The 15,741-nt window shown below is 45.0% G+C and overlaps 1 long non-coding RNA gene across 1 annotated transcript in view; it reads right to left on the reverse strand.

Annotated features, from left to right (window-relative positions):
• Nucleotides 1-1,068: 1,068 nt before the first annotated feature.
• The window catches only part of LOC112434219 (uncharacterized), a 48,467-nt gene continuing 33,794 nt past the window's right edge, over nucleotides 1,069-15,741 (reverse strand). Inside the window, exons 2-3 of the long non-coding RNA XR_013100471.1 lie at nucleotides 1,430-1,615; nucleotides 1,069-1,295 (exon numbers count right to left, since the gene is read on the reverse strand). This is a non-coding gene — a long non-coding RNA (uncharacterized LOC112434219). The remainder of the gene's footprint in view (nucleotides 1,296-1,429; nucleotides 1,616-15,741) is intronic.

Consider the following 15,741-nt stretch of genomic DNA (forward strand, 5'->3'; position numbering starts at 1 on the left):
GGCAACAGGAAGTTTCTGTGTGTTTGCTGATCTTACATGTGGAAAACAACACGTGATGTTTGTGAAGTTCTACAATGATCATTGTTCTCACAGCATTTTGAGTGGGAACAGTTCAAACTGGGAGTAGTGGGAGTTATTTACTGATTGAAACAAGCTGAATGTTTCTGTGACGATGAAGATCAGCAGCTCAGCTGATCAATGAACTGACATCTATCAGTCGTTTCATGAGATGAAGTCATCAGCAGACATTTGTTCTGACTGTGTGATGAATGTCAGAACGTCAGGGCTCTGCTTTAGTCACTGCTTGATGATCATTGGCTCATTGTTGAATCCAGGGGCCCAGTCTGACCTCTGACCTTTGCTGCAGGTCTTCTGTGTTATCTCCACTTTCATGTCTGATCTTCTGCTGTATCGTCCAAAATAAACATCTGGATCATTTCCAACACTTCAGCAGATCTTTAGTTTGGGCAGTGCAGCACAGAATAACACATATTGTACTATACTGCCCACTTCCTGATCTTATTGGATCTGTGTGTGAGGTTGGTGAAGGAAACACATGTTTACTGAGTGAGTCGCTGCCATTAGGAACTAGTTTTTATATCACAGCCTGGAAATCACACAGGACCATTTCTGCAAGTGAAAAGTCGTCATTGGAGGAAAATCATTGTGTAGTTTGTGCGACTGAAGACTTGTCCCAACTACATGTGCTGCTGACCCTTGACCTTTTCTTTAGGTGCACAGAGGAGTCTGTGGGAACATCCAGAACTGAGGCATCTTGTGTACAAACGTGTTCAGACCAGATGTCAAATGATGTCAGATGTCATCCGTGAATGGATGCAACTGTGGATCGTTCCAATAAAATGAGGCAGTTTTGTAAGTACAAGCCCACTACAACCCATCATCAACATTTTAAATTACATTATACATCTTCACTGATATAAAGCACCACTATTTTAACCTGATTCACTTTTTCCACCCTAACAGTTCATTCCTCAAATCAAACAAGATATTTGACCCTAAAAAAATGCATCAACAAATAATTTTGTAATAAAATATTTATTCTTCAACTTTTACAAGTGAAATCAAACAAGTGTGTTTAAGAGTGAAACCAGAGTGGAAGCTGCTCATATAGAGTCCAACCCAGGCTAAAGTAAGCTGAGTAGAGCAGCACCATCAAAGTGTCGGCTCTCTGGACACGGTGCAAGATCGCCATCTGCAGGACAAAACTAGTTTTTCTCGCCCTCCTCGTCAACATCAAGATGATGTCATCGTACAGCAACTGATTCCCTGTCCGTCTGGAACAAAGCATTTACATTAAAAAAGACATTTACAGAAAATACAAACACCAACAACACATCTCATCATCACATGATATTTTATTATTTATTATATTATATATTTTTATTGTACCATCAACATCAACAAATACCAGCATATTTTCTTTGAGATTGAGTAGAGTGAACCTTTCCCTTGGTTCACTTCCTGCTCGCAGCATCAGCTGACCTCTGACTTCCTGGTTAAGGTCTCTCAGCGTTGACTGGAATATCAAATCAGACTCACACCATGTTCTTGTAATGTGGTCATGTCTGTCAGCTGTTTGAAGAGCATCTCTGGCCTAAACACAATAGGAAGAACAACAACACGGCTAAAAAAAAAACAACACATTTCCATATTAGATGAAGGGCACCGTAACTGGAAATGGTAACATTCATCTGATGCTGCTTTGGATTTATCTTCTGTTTTAGACCAACTTTGATCACTTCGAGCCATCTTAAGTCCGTTTGTTCTTCTCACTAACATCTCGTATGATTTCAGATCCCTGCTGTTCCCCAGCTGCCCTGTAGGTTTGTGCTTTGACCTCCAGAGGGCGACAAATCAGCACAGACAGAGAGCTCCATTCAAACTTTGCTGCCATCAGGAATAATTCTTCAAATATAATCATCAGTGTTTGAGCAGTTATGATATCAGGGACAATCTAGACATGTGTGACAATACTGAACATGTCACATGACACACCTCAAACATCATGTGATCCACTCTCAGTCTGCACTTTCATTCATGACTTCAACAGGTTGAATCAGAATCAGAATCAGAATGGGTTTATTGCCAGATGTTGAGGTTTACAACATTAGGAAATTGCTGCGGTGCTTCAGTGCAGACAATAAGAATTAAAGTGCTATGTAGAAAGAAAGATATGTGCATGAGATATACATGAGATATATACATGAGAATAAGAATTATGAGTGCTACGTCGAAAGATATATACATGAGTGCAGGTGGTGATCAGTGCCAAACATGAAATGAAGCAGTGACACAGCGTAGGGTCATGTGTTAGTGGCGGGGACAATCATGTGGTTATTGTTCATGTGTCCAACAGCAGAGGGGAAGAAACTGTTCTTGTGGCGAGAGGTTCTGGTGCGAATGGACCGGAGCCTCCTGCCTGAGGGGAGCAGGTCAAACAGACTGTGTCCAGGGTGAGAGGGGTCAGCTGAGATCCGGGCTGCACGCCGCAGTGTCCTGGAGGTGTACAGGTCCTGCAGAGATGGGAGTCTGCAGCCAATCACCTTCTCAGCAGAGCGCACAACACGCTGCAGTCTCTGTTTGTCCCTGATAGTGGCTCCAGCGTACCACACGGTGATGGAGGAGGTGAGGATGGACTCGATGATTGCAGTGTAGAATTGCATCATCGTCCGTGTTGGCAGGTTGAATTTCTTCAGCTGCCTCAGGAAGTACATCCTCTGCTGGGCTTTCTTGATGACGGAGGTGATGGTGGGCTCCCACTTCAGGTCCTGGGTGATGGTGGTACCCAGGAAGCGGAATGAGTCCACAGAGGTGATGGGGGTGTCAGTCAGGATGATGGGGGGGAGTGGGGCTGTGTGCTTCCTGAAGTCCACAATAATCTCCACTGTCTTCTGGGCATTCAGCACCAGGTTGTTGTGGCTGCACCAGGACACCAGACGTTCAACCTCCCTCCTGTAGGCAGACTCGTCCCCGTCCGAGATGAGTCCAATAACGGTGGTGTCATCTGCGAACTTGATTAGCTTGACAGACTGGTGGGTGGAGGTGCAGCAGTTGGTGTACAGGGAGAAGAGCAGAGGAGAAAGAACACAGCCCTGAGGGGAGCCGGTGCTGATGGTCCGGGAGTCCGAGACATTCTTTCCCAGCCTCACGTGCTGCTTCCTGTCCGTCAGGAAGTCAGTGATCCACCGGCAGATGGGATCAGGCACATTCATCTGGGAAAGCTTGCCTCGGAGATGGTCTGGAAGGATGGTGTTGAAGGCAGAGCTGAAGTCCACAAACAGGATCCTGGCGTAGGTTCCTGGGGAGTCCAGATGCTGCAGGATGAAGTGTAGGGCCATGTTGATGGCGCCGTCTACAGACCTGTTGGCTCTATATGCAAACTGCAGGGGGTCCAGGAGGGGGGCCGTGAGGGTCTTGAGATGGGAGAGAACTAGGCGCTCAAATGACTTCATCACCACAGATGTCAGAGCCACGGGTCTGTAGTCATTTAGTCCAGTGATCCTAGGTTTCTTGGGGACAGGGATTATGGTAGAGGACTTGAAGCAGGCAGGCACATGACATGCCTGCAGTGAGGAGTTGAAGATGCCAGAAAACACTGGGGCCAGCTCGTTTGCACAGTGTCTGAGGGTGGCAGGAGACACACCGTCTGGGCCGGGAGCTTTCCGAGCATTCAGACTCCTAAACTGCTTCCTCACATCTGCTTCATGAATATGAAGAGTTGTGGTCGGAGGAGGTGGTGTGAAATCCTCTTTTGTGTGGGGTGAGGAGGGGGGTGTTGTAGGTGAACAGTTTGATGGTGGTGATGGCTCTATGGAGGGGGGAGAGGTGGGGGAATGAGTGTCCAAAGTGCCTCTATTGTTGGGGTCGTTGGAGGTGTGAAGGCTGCCTGATGGCTCGTCAAAACGGCAGTAAAAGTCGTTAAGGGTGTTGGCTAAGAGCAAGTCATCAGTGGAGTGGGGGGTTTTAGGCTTGTAGTTTGTAATATTCCTAAAACCTTTCCACACAGAGGCCGAGTCATTCTCTGAGATCTGCTGCTGCATCTTCTCAGAGTGCTGATGTTTAGCAATGTCCACTTCTTTAGTGAACCTGTACTTGGCCTCTCTGTAGCAGTCCCTGTCTCCGCTTCTGAACGCCTTACTCTTTTCCAGCCACAGTTTTTTGAGTTTAGGAGTAAACCAGGGTTTGTCATTGTTATAACTCACCCTGGTGTGTGATGGCACAATGCTGTCCTCACAGAAGTGGATATAGGAGGTGACAGTGTCCGTAAACTCGTCCAAGCTGTTAGAAGCAGCCTTCAATGTGTCCCAGTCTGTAGACTCCAAACACGTGCGAAGCTCCTCCACAGCCACGTTGCTCCACAGTTTTTTAGTCCTCACGACAGGTTTGGAGAGCTTCAGCCTCTGTCTGTACGCGGGGATTAGGTGGATCATGACGTGATCAGAAAGTCCGAGTGAAGCGCGGGCACCGCGTGATAGGCCCCGCTGATCGTACTGTAACAGTGGTCTAATGTCCTCTCCTCTCTGGTCGGGCATTTAATATACTGCTTGTATTTCGGAAGCTCATGGCTCAGATTGGCTTTGTTAAAGTCCCCAAGAGCAATGATGAGAGAGTCCGGGAATGTCCGCTCCATGTGGAGAATCTGCTCCGCGAGTGCGCACTGAGCTGCCTGCGCATCCGCATCTGGCGGGATGTAAACAGCGGCCAGGATGAATGAAGCAAACTCCCGCGGAGAATAAAACGGTTTGCAGTGAATAAAAAGATATTCCAGAGAGGGAGAGCAGTGCTGAGCAATCACTGTTACATCTGTGCACCAGCCTCTATTAATGTAGAAGCAGACACCTCCACCTTTGGTTTTACCGGAGAGAGCGGCCTGCCGGTCCGCGCGCAGCAGATGAAAGCCCTCCAGCTTGAGCGCGCAGTCCGGGATGTCCTCACTGAGCCACGACTCCGTAAAACATAAGACACAGGAGGAGGCAAAGTCTCTGTTCATGCTTCTCATCAGGGCCAGTTCGTCTATCTTATTCCAGAGTGAGCGTACATTAGAAAGGAAGATCCCAGGAAGGGCCGTTCTCAGTCCGCGTTTCCTCAAACGCACGAGTACGCCGGCTCGCTTACCTCTCTTTCGACGTCTCACTTTCCTGATCAGAGTCAGCAGTAAATCTGCCGCAGATGCGACAAATATTGGAAATAAATCCACAGGCGTTGTAGTCCTGCAGTTAAGGAGCTCTTCTCTGGTGTAAGAATATCCAGAGGAGTGCCCAGACACAGAAGAAATGCACAAAAACAAGACAAAAGTAACGCACTGAAGCACCAGGGCATCCATACGCGGCGCCATCTTGGTAATCTGTGTGATGTTTAGTAACATCTGCTTCCCTCCTTCAGACAGACGATAAAGTGAGCTCAGCCTTAAACATGTGGAGAGAACGTTTGACCGACAGTCCTGGGACGACTGCAGAACAATGGTTTGTTTTTAATGATAAAGTTTCATAATGGAAATAAATGCTGAGCCTGTTTCATGATGTTGGCCCTGCAGCATCAGGCAGGATTAATACTGTAACAAACGTGTGTCACAGTTATAATGACTTTAAATGAAGACTTGGGTTGGATGGAGATGTCAGCTGGATTTGTGCTGACTGTCACTTTAAATGTTTTCAGTTCAGCTTCTAAATCTACTTTTGTATAATGTTTGCTGAGTTTTGCACTTCATGACGCTTTTAAGAAGAGCCAATAAATCCTGACTTTACACAAAAATAAAGGTTTAATGTGTTTAGTGTGACAGTGGAGGAGAGCGCACATAATAAGAGTCATTAACAGAATGGTGACAATTATAATCTGTCTCATTTTAGGAGCAGCTCACAGGCACAACAGACTACAGAGCAACCAAAGCACCAGTTAAACGTCCATGTGACCGGCTTACAGCCAATGAACAATCAGTCCCCACTGTCCCCACCAACATCACTGTACTGGAAAGACTGTGCTGCCATGGTCAGAGATGAACTGGTACTAAAATGTAAGGCAGCTGATGTGTGTGGCCTTAGCAGCACAAATGCATCACGGCTGCAACGCTGCAGTGTGTTTAAACATTTGAACATTTCTGTGGCTTCAAACCAGCAGCTGCTCTGTACTCAGTCGTGTTTGTGTGTCTGTCAAAGTGATTGTTGTCTTTAAAAAGCCTTTTGTGTTTGGGTTTTGTGAGCAGTGCCGAGCTTCTCTGTAGTCTAAGCTGAGTCGATATATTTGATTCCATGTTTGGTGTGATTTTCAAAGTCAGCAGCAGCAAACGCTGAACAAGCAAAGTTTGGGCCCATCAGAGACAGCAGTGGACCTGCTGACCTGTAGGTGTTGGAGGTGTTTGTGTGCAGCTGTGGGTCAGTCAGCTTTATTTCACTTATCCATGACAGAGCGCTGTTAGCTGTGAGTTAGCATCCACTGAGCTGTTTCATCTACTCTGTCACTGCCAGCAAGCAGAGCCCAGGGTTGGCTTCATAAGCTGGACGTGGCCTTGCTCAAGGGCACTTTAGCAGCACGTTCCCAGCAGTAACAGAGGGATTCAAACTGGTGACCCTGGAGTAGGAATCACCCAGAAAAGTCACCTTATGCCAGAAGTTTTAGTGAGACGGGAACAACATTACAGCTCTGATGTCATTGACCTGTGCAGTGAGGACATATTGAACTGTGAGGACACAGCTTATAGGTTCAACACTGACCCTGGGTCAGCATGTGCAGGTGACATGGTGTTGGTGTCACCACTACAGACAGCTCAGGTTCAACTGGTTCTTCTTTGATTTGCTTCTATAGCACAAAGGTTGACAGCAGTCTGGTCCAGTTAGCATCTGAATCCATAAACGTGTGAGCTCGTCCCACCAGAGGACGTCAGCATCATGGGGATAATGTCTACAGCAGGAAACCACAGGGACAGTTGGGTTTGCTGCACATCTGGAACACACAGTTAGCTCAGATATGTTCATGTCGCTAACACCAATACAGTGACTGAGTGCTCTATAGCAGCTAATGCTAACAACTGTAACACTGCTGTTTGTCATGGTTTTCAGACCAAATGATAACAAAAAGTTGGGAAAAGTGAAATATTGGAACATGAAATCATAAATTATTACATTTAAACAACAATAATACAGCTAAATTTCCCCTGTTGGCTCATAAGCTGCTCACCTGGATGCTACATCAGTGCAGTCCTCTCTGAACATTAGATAATCAACACACACACACTTATTGTTGAGAGGCTGACTTCACTAAACTCACAGAAACTCTTAAGAAGCTCCTCAAATGATGACTTTGGAGTTTTGTGTTACTGTCAGTGTATAAAAGCTAGAAAAGGAAGAAAAGCAGGAGAAATGATCAAAGTGCTGCTGTGTGCAGGAAGAACTACAACATGTTAGTGAGAAACACAAACAGGGTGTGAAACACACTCCAGAGGGAACGCTGTGTGCAGGCTGTCTGTGACTTCCTGTGTCTCTGCCACAGACTGGGACAGACACCAGTGAAACCAGTCACTGTGGTCATGTGCTTGTAGCCAGCAGCCTGTGATGTGAGGCTGCTTGAGTCAGTCGTCTGCTTCCACCATGTAAACCTTGGTGTCTCCTACATGCACAGATGTTTCCTGCAGACTGTGCTCCTCCAGCTGTCACACAGATGTTGAATCAGCAACATCTGTGTCACGTCCTCCCTGGTCCCACAGATAACAGGCTGCATACAAGAGGCTCACCTCTGCTACCTGCTGCTCCACTCCCCATCGCTGTTTTGGCCACGCCTCCCGTTGGTCAGCAGGTAAAGGTGAAGCCTGGGACATGGAAGCCTTTACAGCAGAGCTTCATGGGCCTGTCCAGCAGCAGGCTGAGGAGAGAAAGGTGACAGAGTTCGCTGTTACAAACAGTTTCTCAGCTTTGATCTAAAAGAGCTTCTTTCCTGTTAAAGCAGCTGAGAGTGAGCACATGTTCTCCCCCTGAGGTTCTCATGACAGAGGAAGAACTCACAGCTGAGGAGGACCAGGATCTCCATCCACTCACAGTCCCTGCAAACAAAACCACCATTTGAACTTTAACATCTGTTGTCAGTTCTTGTATCACTCAGCACATCTCAGCTGTTCCTCTGAGTTTCTTCTGAAAGTCTTCCTGTGATTGGCTGTTCACAGACACATGACTACATGAATCAGCTCCACATGTTCTCAGCAGCAACATCTGGGCAGCTGTGACAGGTTAAAGACAACATGTTTCTAAGTGCAATTAGAAGAAGAAGCCAGTAAAGACGCGTCTGTGATGCAAAGCAACAGAAGAGCAACGTGAGCCACAGTAAGTGATGGAGGATGAACTGGTCCTGTCTCTGTTGGTGGGCTCGTATACTGGCAGGAAGGAAGCTTCTCTGGGATTTCTCCCTCAGCACCAGTGAAGCCTCTGTTTCTGTCACTATTGTCTCTTTGAACTGTGATTATTTTGTGCTTTCACAGCATTTTCCTGTTTCATGGTGTTTTAGAAGCAGCAGTGTGTGTGAGCTCTCAGGGCCACCGTCCATCCTGTATACTTGTTGTTTGTAGTGTCACCAGTGCAGTGATGACCACAGGGTGGCGCTGTGCTGCATCACAGGCAGCCTGAGCTGGGCCTGTTCCATATAACATATATATCAGATGATGATATGAAAGAGTTTGTTTCATGGTGTAAAATATGTTACATGGTTGTGATGCTCACTGTAGTGTCTGTATTAAAGTTCTCTCTTTCTCTTATATTTAATATAACCACACTACGGACGCTCGTTAGCAACAACGCCGGTAAAACCATCGCGTGGCTCCGCTGTCCGCTTCTTTATTTTCCACATAAACCTTTCACAATAAAGCTCAAGATCCTATTGAGACTTAAAACGAATCACATGAAAGAGCATGCAGAGAGTTTAGGGATGAAAAGCCAAAAAGAGCCGTCAGGGGCTAAAACATGAATGTTACAACAGGCTTTTCCCCGCAGCACGCCGTGTGATAAATACTCACAAAGACTCACAAACGTGTCATTTCATGCGTCGGTCAAACACTCGACGCCCAGCTGGAAACACTTCAGGGAAGTTCATCTGCCCGAGATTCAGAAAATCGCCATAAACGCTCCATATTCACCTTTACATGGAATATAAAGGAAAAGAAGAAACACAGTGCTGTGTCAGCGTTAGACATATAGATATATCCTTGCTTTTAATACATTTGAAGGTGGGTGGGAGAGGTGCTTCTCCGCGTAGTCTACGGTCTCTTTGGGATCGGTAAAGCTTTTCCTCACATCACCATGGGTCACTAACAGCTTTGCAGGGTATAGCAGTCTGTACCTGACGCCGGTCATCCCACGTAGTCTTCCTCTCATATTTGCAAATGCGGCTCTGCGTTTCCAACAGAGGGAGGGAAATCTGGGAGGATGTTTATTTTAAAAACCCTTATACATCAGGTTCTTGTTCTCTGCAGCTTTCAGCAGAATTTCCTCACCAATGTGGTAGTAGTGCAATCTCAAGATGATGGGCCGAGGAAGATGACTTTGTTTGGGACGCAGGCGATTCGCTCTATGTGCTCGATCGATGAGTGGCTTCTCCTCGAGAGATAGCGCCTCCGCCAACAGGTGTGAACCAACTCAGTCATCTTGGGTCCCTCTGTGCCTTCTGGTATTCCTGCAGTTCTTAAATTATTCCTCCTGGAGTGCCTCAAGAGCTCCACATCTCTCATCTAACTTCTTTACCTCCGCAGACAAACGCTCCACAGTGGCCTGGAGAGTGGCGATGGTGTCAGAGTGGTTCGAGGCACAGTCCTGCAGTTCAGTCAAAGTGTTATCATGCCTGGCCACGTCGCTTTTTATGTCCGAAATTGAGGGCTGGATGCTCTGGTTCAAGGATGATATCTCGCCTCCTATGGTGGTAGAAATCTCTAATATGCAAGTGTCCAGTGCTAGTTAGTTAGTTCTAGTTCTAGTGGTTAGTGGGGCTTTATTTGATGATTCTAGTGTGTGTTACATTGTTGTCATATTGTTGAGTCGCAGAGCTGTACAGTGTTACAGTTTCTGTAGAGTCTGGTATAAGGAACTCAGATCCCTCTGTGAATAATGTTCACTGAAACTGATCTGTAGTTAATGAACTAGTCAGGATTTACACTAGAGAATGTTTCTGCCATTACATGGCCTGTATTTGTAGAGCGCTTTACTCGTCCCTGAGGACCCCAAAGTGCTTTTTTGCCCAAGGACACAACGACCGAGACTGTCCGAGCCGGGGCTCGAACCGGCAACCTTCCGATTACAAGACGAGCTGCCAACTCTTGAGCCACGATCGGCCCACATATTGTTGTCTTTTGTTGCAGACACCAAGTGTTGAGATCCTGTCTCAACCTCCTACATTCTTCCAGCAGGTTACACATTATTTTTTGTATTTGGAATCAAATATATGTGTCAGTTGGGCCTAGTGCAGGGGTCAGCAACCTTTAACACCCAAAGAGCCTTTTGGACCCGGTTTCCACGCAAAGGGTCAGGGTTCGGGAAAACACTGGGAGCCGCAAATACTTTGTGACATCTAAAATGAAGATAACACTGTGTATATTGTTTTTACCTTTATGCTTTGTGTGAACAACTACAGTGTGTTGCTTATGAAATCCATGAAGTGCTACAGAGAAAATTACATTTGATTTATGTAATGAACACATTTTGAGCTCTTAAAGAAATATAACAAAGGAAAGCTGAACTACAATGATCCATGTAGCAAACACAAACTGTTATATCGCCTTTGGGCTTTTGGAGCCTTGACCTGACTTTTAAAAAAAGCGCGTTCATGCAAACATCGTCGGGTCTGCCGTGATATGTTTACAACGGGACTTCTGCTCCTGAACCTCTGCGCACAGCGTCTGCAGGTAAGGTAACTTTATTTAGGTAACTTTATTTAGGTAACTTTATTTATACCCAAAGGCAAGGTAAATTTGCTTTACAGAAAAATGACAGCATTTGACATCCCTTTAAAAACACACATACCTAGTAAATATATAAAACTCACTGTGACACATACTTTAATATTTCGAATCAAAAACAGTTCTTATTTAATTCAGTGACAGCAAAGCTGTTTTTATAGCGCTTTGTCCTGCATCTCGGAAATAGAAACCTCCTTCCTGAGGGAAGAAGCTGAAATTCACCCCTTAGAGGATGGGAACCATTTTTAAGGATTGATAAAGCCATCCTCTGTACCTGCTCAGAGTACAGGGAGGCTAAACAAGACTGTGGCTCAGCTATCAGACGACTGGACCATCTCACTATCTGATTCAGAGAGTTTTTCTCTGTGACAGAGGTCTGACCAAACCATGCCACCAAACAAAAGGATAAAACAGACTCAATAAAAGAACGATAAAACAAAGTTAAAATTTTTTGGTCAATGTGGAAATGAACAAGTTTCCTAAGACAATAAAGGTGCTGGTGACCCTTTTTACAAACTGATTTGCAATTTTGATCAAAGTTCAGTTTTTCATTGATTATGGTCCCAAGATATTTATATGATTGTACTTGCTCTATTTTCTGACCTTTAATTAAAGTGACTCCGTGCCCATTTTGTTGTTTCCTAAAATCAACAACCATGTCTTTTGTTTTAGATATGTTCAGCTGGAGATAAGACTCCTCCCACCACTGAACAAAGTCATCAATGACTGGGCCGTGGTTAGTTTCACCCTCTTTCAGTAAGCTGACAATAACAGAGTCATCTGCATATTTAATAATGACCCTGTTTTCATGTCTGCCCTGACACATGTTTGTATAGAGAGTGAATAATAAGGGCGATAGGACGCAGCCTTGAGGAGAACCTGTGGAGGAGAACACTGGGTCAGACAGAACCCCATTTATTCTCACTCTTTGTGACCTGTCAGTTAGAAAATCTAAAATCCAGCCCAGCAGGTTTTTCCTGATTTCAAACTGTTCTAAAAGTCTTTTAATTAAAATATGGGGCTGTGTTGTATTAAAAGCCGAAGAAAAATCAATGAAAAGAAGTCTTGCAAAAGTCCCTTTACTCTCTACATGTTTAAGAATCAGATTTAGTAAAGTCAAAAGTGCGTCCTCCACTCCTCTGTTGGGCCTGTATGCAAACTGCATTGGATCCAGCTGACCTTCAGTCTCTTCATAATCACATTTCTGATGATTTTTTCAAAGACTTTCATGACAACTGAAGTGAGGCAGCAGGCCTGAAGTCGTTTAGATTTAGGGACAGGAACCACGACTGCTTCTTTGCAAAGAGAGGGCACATGTTGTGTTTGCAAGGATTTGTTAAAAATAACCTGAAATATAGGCCTATATAGGTTCATCAGCACAAGATTTAATTAGGCAGCCACTAATATTATCAGGACGCTGGCTCTTGTTCACATTGACTGTATGAAAGGCCTTTTTAACATCGCTGAGTTCAATGATAAAGTGCTGAGTATCTCTCAGTTTCTGTTTCAGTTCCCAAATATCCTCGCTGAAATCAGAAGAACTAAAACGAGCAGAAAACATGTTTAAAGCATTTGAAAATCTCTGTCTGAATTAAAACATCTAAAATGACCTGACTGCTGCTCTGGGGATTTTGAAACCATGCTATGGTTTTCATACAAGTCCAGGCAGACCCAAAAGTTTTTGCAGCAAATTTGCTTTCAAGAAGGTTTTTGTCTGTTTTGCTTTCAAGATCTCGATTTTCATTTCCTTGGTAGCTGTCTGAAAATTGGTAACAGCCCCTCTTTAAAGGCCTGTCTCTTTTTCCTTAAACAGGATTTGACACTTTTAGTGACCCATGGCTTATTGTTAGCGTAAATTTTAACGCGCTTACGGGGTATAATCATGTCTTTACAAAATACTGCACAGGAGCTAGTAACATCCACCAAAGCGTCGAGATCATCTCCACAAGACTGAAGACGGGGCTGTACGAAGTCACTTTATCTCTACAGACTGTAAGCTGTCGTCTGTGAGGCGTGAGCGTGTTTGTTTGAACACAGTTCACGGTGGAGAACAGCTGCTGACATAATGTGGATCCAAGATCCATAACTGGCCTACCTGGGGCTGAAAGTCTCCATAAATGCAGGCGTTTCGGCGGCTACACCGGCTTCCACGAGTGTGACGCTTATTTTGAGAAAATAATAGAATATAAATGTATTTTTATATTTCAATATCACAATAATCTTCCAATGTAGAACTACAAGTTAAAAAAGAACTAACATAAATCAAATCCACTTCAGCTAAATACTTCTCATTTATTTCCATCTTACATGCTGTGACTGCAGCCATTCCCACATCTCTGTGAATGGGACTCATGGACATGGATCAGTGGTTGTTGATCAATGGTCCTGAGAATCTGCATAATTAAGATGAAGGAACGGAGCTCCCAGCCCATCGTTCCTGCAGCTGCTTTCAGTCTTTATGCAAATGTCCTGTTTGTAAGACTGAAACCTGCAGCTGAGACTGAAGACGTCACCTGATGATGACGACACGTTTCTCCCACAAAACGCTGCGTCCAGATGAACAGAAGCAACAGACTCACTTTCCTGGATGATTGAGATGCATCAAGACTTCATTGTGTGTTACTTCTCATTCAGCACAGACACATTATTCCTGTTAGGTCATGTCAGCTGTCACTCAGTACAAGCACAACTGTGAACAACACAAACTTCTCTTCAATGTGTCACAGAAACACTAAGTGTGAGAGCCTGTATGACACACAGGACAGACTGTAAGCTCTGCTGGCTGCACAGCACTTTGTAGCAGTTTTCCAACATGTCCTCCACCCGTGATGTCAGTGGTGGGACCCCAGTCACAGCACTCAGCACCACCTCCTTTAAATGGATTTTATAGCAGTTCCTCCCGTTACTCGGTGCAACGCTTCTTAAATGTGTTTTTGCAGGATAAAACACAGCAGGTGGTGTAGAGAGGACGTCAGCTGACGGAGCAGAGGGAGGCAGACTGTGGATAAATGACAGAGTGAGAGGAGAGCAACCATGACAGAAGCACAGGTGTGGCAGATAGAAGTGGCTTTATAGACACTTATTGTCAGTCCTCGTGCATGCTGTGGAAATAAGTGTCTGTGTCATGAGGTGACATGTGAGCTTATTTTTGGTCAATAAAGCTGAACGACCAGTTTTCACTTTGCTTGTTACGCTTGTTTAGTGACGTCTGGGTTTCTGTGGAGCCCGAATTTTGATGAGTTCTGGTGAAATCATCTGAGATCATCTGAGCATCGGTGAAGAGTCAGCAGAGAAAGTGTGGGACAGAAGTTTGCTTTGGACACATGGACTGAAATCAAAAAGTAACAAACAGGATTTCCAATGGACAATATGGAGAAGTGAAAGTACACAAAGGCTGTGCTGGAACACGTGTGTTACACTTTTTGACAGCTGAGAACAAAACACAATATTTTGCATCATCTCTGCAGTGTCTCTTCTTTCCTCTGCTGTTGTGCTTTTAGCTCCAAACTGTTTCAAATGGTTTGTCAGCAAGCTGACCTCTGACCTCTGCAGTACTAACTCCTGACCCGTACAAAGAGCGGGCGTTTCTGACCTTTGACCTGCAGCTATATGTGTTGGGTCTGTGTTTCCACAAACCCCACTAATTCTAGAGACTTATTCATCATGAAGAAAACAAGACAGTCGATCGATCGATTACTTGCGCAAGGGAGGCCTCGTCTGTGTCCAGCACCACAAATGACCCCATGGTGGCCTCCTCTCGCTGCCTTTTATTGACAAACTTCAAACAATAGTTTACAAAACACCTCCCCCTGCAACCCGCTTTGGTTACAAAGACAAGGCACTGTATGTAAATGTATACACTGTGTGTGTGTGTGTGTGTGTGTGTGTGTGTGTGTGTGTGTGTGTGTGTGTGTGTGTGTGTGTGTGTGTGTGTGTGTGTCAGACCTCCTGCTGACCAAAGGGTCATAAACCCAGGAAGCTTACATCAAAAGAAACAGGTCTTTCAGATAGGATGTATCTACAATAAAACCTCCCCCAGCACAGAGTGGTTGGAGAGGTGGTCAGGATCAAAGGAATGGCTTTGATCCTACTGCTTGAACTAAGACTGTACAAATTTAAGAAACACAATGGCAACATTCAACAATTAGACTTAACAAGACTTTTTCAAAAATCTCAGTTTTCAGTGAAAACGTCGTTTACGTGTGGATGAAAGGCGCAAACGCTCAGAAAAATCTGCGTTTTCAAAAATCCCGGTGTAAGTGTGGGCGTGGCCTTACTCAGCTTTGATGCTGCCAACGTGGTCACTGGATAAAATGAGGTAACCGGTCAAGGCAGCAGTGGCAGAGCAACCCTTATATTCGGTTTCTCATGTTTAAAAAGTACTCAGTTACAGCGCACGTTTAAACAGATGATCTTTGTAGGTGGGATCTCAGCAAGAAGGTCCTGGGTTTGAATCCATGTCTGATTCTCTCCTGGTACCCTGACATCCTCCCACAGTTTAACTGCTTCTTGCCTAATAACAGCTGGGATAGGGTTACACACACACAGTCCTGTTTTCATATCTCCGTGGGAACATTGATGTAATGCTTTACCTAACACCTAACCCTAACCCTAAAAACTGAATGCCTAACCCTAACCTTCAGCCCTAAACCTAACCACAACCTAATCGTACCCCTGACACTAAAACACCATGTTTAGTCTCCAAAACGCCTTCAAACTCTTGGCGACGCTCATTTTGTCCACAAGTGGAGTCACGTTCCAGTTTCTGTAAACATGGTGCAAACACACACGACCCT

The sequence above is a fragment of the Maylandia zebra genome, linkage group LG2, assembly GCF_041146795.1.
Source record: "Maylandia zebra isolate NMK-2024a linkage group LG2, Mzebra_GT3a, whole genome shotgun sequence".
NCBI classification, from domain to species: domain Eukaryota; kingdom Metazoa; phylum Chordata; class Actinopteri; order Cichliformes; family Cichlidae; genus Maylandia; species Maylandia zebra.